At 41.7% G+C, this 6,000-nt stretch overlaps 1 long non-coding RNA gene and 1 pseudogene across 1 annotated transcript in view; one reads left to right on the plus strand and one right to left on the minus strand.

Annotated features, from left to right (window-relative positions):
• The window catches only part of LOC147035312 (uncharacterized), a 50,682-nt gene extending 49,429 nt beyond the window's left edge, over positions 1-1,253 (plus strand). The window contains exon 3 of the long non-coding RNA XR_015062069.1: positions 448-1,253. This is a non-coding gene — a long non-coding RNA (uncharacterized LOC147035312). The remainder of the gene's footprint in view (positions 1-447) is intronic.
• LOC147035311 (huntingtin-interacting protein 1-related protein-like) overlaps positions 1-6,000 on the minus strand; it is a 993,771-nt pseudogene that overhangs the window by 385,132 nt on the left and 602,639 nt on the right.

Raw genomic sequence — 6,000 nt, forward strand, 5'->3', positions numbered from 1 at the left:
ACTTACATTTCTAGATTTAAGCCGATTCATTGTGCACATTATACGCACAAGGTCTCCAGTACCATTTACTTGACATACTTGGTTTAAACTACTGTAATTTTACTCTACACCAACTCCCAAGCATCAATGTTCCCCATTACCCCCTCCATTTTCTCAACCCTCCCCTGTTAATATCCCTCACACAAGTAGTGTAATATATGCAAGGTCAAAAAAATTGCTCTGTGTTCTTGTAATACAGCCATGCAATGCCATATGAGTTTTGACTTAAAGCTGAGTTAGTCATTAGGTTTGGGGGGATTTTTTGTTTTTCATGCAAACGGCATCCGGGGAATAGAATCTACTTCTGAACTCCCTTTTTCAGAGTTAATGGACTGTTTCCTTACAACCTATGTTGGATCAATGTTTCAAATGCGTCTCTTTATCCCCGTTTCTTTGGCTCTGTTCCAGGATGAAGATTGCTTCTTTTCCTTCATCTTCCGCGTCTTTGAAATGTAGACATTGATGTCCAAAGTCCCGGTGTGATGTTGGTAAGCCCAGCTGTCTGCAAAGCGTACAAACAGTGAGGATGTTTGAGATCTCTCCGAGCGTCGTTTGCGCGATGATTTCATCCTGGGGATTTAACAAATCCTTTGTGCATCCCAAAAGCGAAAATAACCTAATATCCTGCTTGCGGATGGAGCTTTCAAACTGGCTCGATTGGACGAAATAAAACAGAATACTACATGGGTAAATGCACTGCACGGCATTTTCCGCGCAAATAAATCTCCTTTCTAAGAAAGCAAATTGACTTCCTTGGAAAGTGTTCACTTTTTATGCCGATGTCTTTACGGAGGTGTAAAAGGCATTGGGTCTGTGTGCGTGCGTGCGTCTGTGTGTGTTTTATGATTGCAGTTTCTGTTTTTTTTTATGGCAAGCAGCTCAATTCAGTGGGAAGAAAAATGGAGTGCTGGATAATATTCATGCAATCTCCAATGTAAACGATTTACATGACTGGTAATTCAAGATCATGTATGTATTGTTATATAATGGAATATGCAGTGAGGATTGTGAATATTTTGACAATACATCAAATCCTCGAGCAAGGAAGGCAAGCATATATAATCAAAAGCTATAAGTAAAAGGTTTTAATAGTGAGGTTGCATTGTTGGGTTAACTGACTCTGAACACAACTGATGCAGATCAACTGATGTAGATTTCATAGTCCCATTGCTCAGAGACATTCCAGACTGAAAGGGTCGAAACGTCTCGGAAGAATATAGCCCAACTGATGATTTGGGCAATTGGAAAATCTATCAATTGCTTACAAGTTAATAAAGATTTTGTTTTTTAGTGTATTCGCTATTTTAAAGTTTGTAATTAATATAAAGTTAATTACAGGGTGTTGTAACATTAGTGTCATTTATAACATCCTTTAAATGTTGATATCATGCTTGAGGAATGGCCGAAACCATTCTATAAATTATTGTGTGTGTGTGTGTGTGTGTGTGTGTGTGTGTGTGTGTGTGTGTGTGTGTGTGTGTGTGTGTGTGTGTGTGTGTGTGCAAATTTCAGCTCATAGTTGAGCTGTCTTTGTTTTTCAACTCATATCATCCAGCGGCTTAGGAGTGCTTATGAGTCACAAACTCACACACACACACACACACACACACACACACACACACACACACACACACACACACACACACACACACACACACACACACACACACACACAACATGCACAAACTCCAGGATGAACAGTTTAGTTTTGTATCCCACTGATATGCTGGATCTGAATCCGGACCGAAACCAAAATCGAATCGGTTTGTTTTATCACCTCCAACTCATCCACCAAGTTTTTCCACAACTCGTCCACAACGTTTTGAGATATCATGCGTACTGTATGTCGTTTTTGGCTCCATCTCTCAATGGTGAAGAATCACTTAAAAATATATTAAAAATTCTCGTATCCGGATCCGGATCTGCACCAAAATCTAATTGCTTCGTCTTTGTCACACACCAAACCTCTCCACCAGGTTTTGTCCGAATCCGTGCTCCCAGATAGACAAACACAGACAGAAGTGAAAACATAACCTCCATCGACCTTTGGTAACGAAGGTAATAATATATACACTTAGGATGATTATTGTCTGTACTCTAAATTGCAACGTGTAAGGAAGCTACAAATTATTTTAAAATTCGACATGCTGGTAGTCGACAAAAAAAAAAATGGAAACATCTGGGTAAATGAGGGATACCAAGCATATTGAAAGCAACAGCTTCCACATAGGTGTGGCCCATGTGTTAATTTAACAAATAGCATCCCCGCATTCTTAGGGTCATGTATAAAAATGCTGCACAGGTCTGATTGCCTATAATTATGGCTAGTTCGGCTGCACTTAGAGACCTCAGTGATTGGAAGAAGGGTGATTGTTGGGTGTGTTTGGCAGGAGCTTCAGTGACAAAGACAGCTCAACTTGCTGATGTTTCATGAGCAACGGTGTGTAAGGTGATGTCGGCATGCAACTCTGAGGGAAAGACATCATCAGCAAAGGACAACAGTGGGCGGAAGCGCATACTCCAGGATCATGATATCCATGCATAATTTGAAGTGAAAGGCAAAGCAGGCGAGCAGTTGCAGATCAATTTAATGTAAATTTCAACCGGTGGTGCGAACAACCAGTTTCATCAAAAACAGTCTGCCCAGAACTCCATAGAGTAGGATACCATAGTCGGGTTGTAGTTTGCAAACCGCTTATCACACCGGGCAAAGCACGTTTGTGAGTCCAGTGGTGCAGAGCACAGGTAATGGCATACCGAGCAATGGAGACATATGTTATCGTCAGATGAATCATCCTTCACCATGTTCTTGACAGACCAGTGCATGTGTGGTGCCAACCTAAAGAACTCCACAACCCTGAGTGCTCGGTTCCAACAGTGAAGGGTTCTGGTGGTTCTGTGGTGATGTGGGACACATTTACCTGGCATGGTTTGGGTGCCGTCATTCCCTTCATCGGCAAGGCCAATGCTAATCGCTACTTAATGATACTGAGTGATAATCTTCATCCCCATGTTGCAGAATTTCTTTCCTGCCTGGAAGGGTGTCTTCCAGGATGACAATGCCCCCATCCACAGAATGTGGTCGCTCAATGGTTTGATGAGCATGACACTGATGGTATCCATGTCAATGCCTTCTTAGTCACCAGATCTGAACCCAACCGAGCATTTATGGGATATTCTGGAATGAAGCCTGAGACCGCGTTTTCCACCTCCATCAAACAGGTGTGAGTTGATTGACTTTGTCATGAAAGAATGGTGCCGCATCCCTCCTGTAGAATTTCAGACACTGGTGAACTCTATGCCACTGCGCGCACAGCCCGTACTGGCCGCACGTGGTGGCCAAACGCCATATTAATTGACTTTACATTTGTGTTTCCATTTTTTTTTTTTTGTCCACTTTCTCTTGATAAATATCGTCACGTTGAAAAAAAAATTCCCCATTAGTTTTGATGAACAAACATGTTGATTGAAAGATGTTGGTGGGAACCACACTCCCTATCTCTTGAGGACACGCCCACCACACCTGAATATTTTGCGGACACATCCTTTCGTGATTGGAAAAGGGCAATAAAAAAAAAAAACTGTCATGGACCGGAATCAGTCAATTTACACCAGAAATCATTTTATTTTCAAGAATTTCCATTCTTGGGGAAGAATAAATAAGTACAAAATAATATTTGGGAGGTATTAACCTCAGCACCATTGCAACTCGAGGAGCCGAGATGTGATTTGCTTTGATTTGTGCTTCAGGAATCAAATATCACACCTGTATAAACCTTCATTTTCTCGTCTGGGGTATTAATTTAGTGCTTGATTCAGTAAAACCTGTTGGCACGACCTCCGAGTTGCGAACTCCTGTCGCGACGCATGTGGGCCATTCAAAATGTTCTCGGAAAGAGATACTCAGTCGTCCAAGAAATGCCAACAATTACTTATTATTTGTCAATATATAAATATATATTATTATAAAGGATTTATTTTGTTTACTGTACACATTTACTTGTAAATCGAAGAAAAGTTTTAAAACGATTTCTTGGACTCTTGTGAGCACTTTGTTCCACGAACATTTTGAACATTTCTCTTGATGCAGGCATTGGTGTTTTCAAACCATTATTTACCTCCGCCGTCAAAGATGGGCAGAGGTTATGTTTTCAACACTTTGTCTGTCTGTCTGTGAGCAGGATATCTCCAAAGATTATGGATGGATTCAGACGAAACTTGGTGGAGAGGTTTGATGTGTGACAAGGACGAATTGATTTGACTTTGTTGAAGATCCGGATTGGAATTCTGCCTATCAGTGGGAGACAAAACATGAACTGGTAACTCGACTGAGTGCCTTTCTCGTTGTGGATAATCAGCCGATCAGACAGTGTTGTTCAATTTGCACACAAAAGCACGTTTACTTAACTTTTTAACATTTCGAACAGTCAGTTCTCGCATAAATATCTTGCTAAGTGAAGATAACCCACGACGAGATGGGTCAGGGAGTAATCATTTGAACAAAGTTTTCACGAAGGAAATTTTCACTGAACACTGTACTAAGTATGACCCTCGGGTCATCACAAGCTTGGGCCATCGATCCATGACCATACTTCATTACCAGAGTGTTGGTTCCTCCTAAACAATTATATTATCTGTCACTGACAAACAACCTTGGAATGGTCAACACCCCTTTGGTGAGTGCTTTTGTTTCGGGCAGGAATTTCCAATTCGATCCTGCCACACAACAGCCTACTCTTTTCGAATGTGATCTTCAATTTCCAACAACAAATGTGAGCAGGCAGTACTCGTGGCTTCGTGTGTGTGTGTGTGTGTGTGTGTGTGTGTGTGTGTGTGTGTGTGTGTGTGTGTGTGTGTGTGTGTGTGTGTGTGTGTGTGTGTGTGTGTGTGTGTGTGTGTGTGTGTGTGTGTGTGTGTGTGTGTGTGTGTGTGTGTGTGTGTGTTTAAAAATCTGAACAAACGTGTACTCGTTAATGCCCGGTCTGTAAAACACCATTACAACAGCTTTCAGTCAGGTCATGAATCAAAACCAGATAGCTCAAAGGTGAGTACACTACCTCTGAGCTGTCCTACCAACCTTTTTACTGTCCTTTTGGTCGAAATTGGCCAGTAGCTAAGGAATGAGGGCGAGACGTGTGGGTGTTAGGAGCGGTGGAAGAGGGGTGGGGTGGGGGGGGGTAGATGTGGATTCGTCCTTGATTGAAAATTATTTAAAATAATGATTTCACATTTGTACTCACACTTAAAAGAGCTATCATAATATGAATTGCACTCCCGATGCTCTCAATTGCCCTTTATGAGTATTTCCAGGTGTATTTGCAATATTTGTTCAAATGATTCATTATGTCTGATATTTTTCCTGAGGGCAGGATCAGTGCTGATAAAGCATCTGCATCGCATAGATTACACTGTGTGGTTTGCCATTGCCTTCCCAGCAGTAAATAAGGCAGGAATTAATAAGCAGTTAAAATTGCTGGCGATAGCTCAACTACTCTTCACGAATGACACCGTGGGATCTTTAACGTCCACCAACTAATTCCAGAGACGGGTAGTCCATTTTAATGTCCATCCGAGGGATGGCACCCCCATTGATGAATCATCTTACTGGTGAAACACCAAGATGGTAGTCTATAGCTGGGCCGAGATTCGAATACAGCCTCGACGGCTTAAAAGCGAGTGTGCATACCTTGAGGCCATCCGAGCAGCAATCGTTCAATGATTATACATATACAGGGTGTCCCACTTGGAGGTACCCATGTGAATTCCTTAATTCAAACAAGCACACACATCTATTCAGTTTGTCTTTGATGTTTTGTTTAGTGCTTAATACATCCACCTTTTTGGTGCCTCAACACAATGATGGTGCTCCAAATTTCTCATGTTCCTGATTTCCTTGATGCAATATTCCCCAACAAATGGATTGGTCATGGTGGACCTATTGCTTGGCCCCCACGATCCCTC

Source organism: Eptatretus burgeri, chromosome 1, assembly GCF_056783735.1.
Source record: "Eptatretus burgeri isolate ZD-2024b chromosome 1, Ebu_testis_v1, whole genome shotgun sequence".
Classification (NCBI taxonomy): Eukaryota; Metazoa; Chordata; class Myxini; order Myxiniformes; family Myxinidae; genus Eptatretus; species Eptatretus burgeri.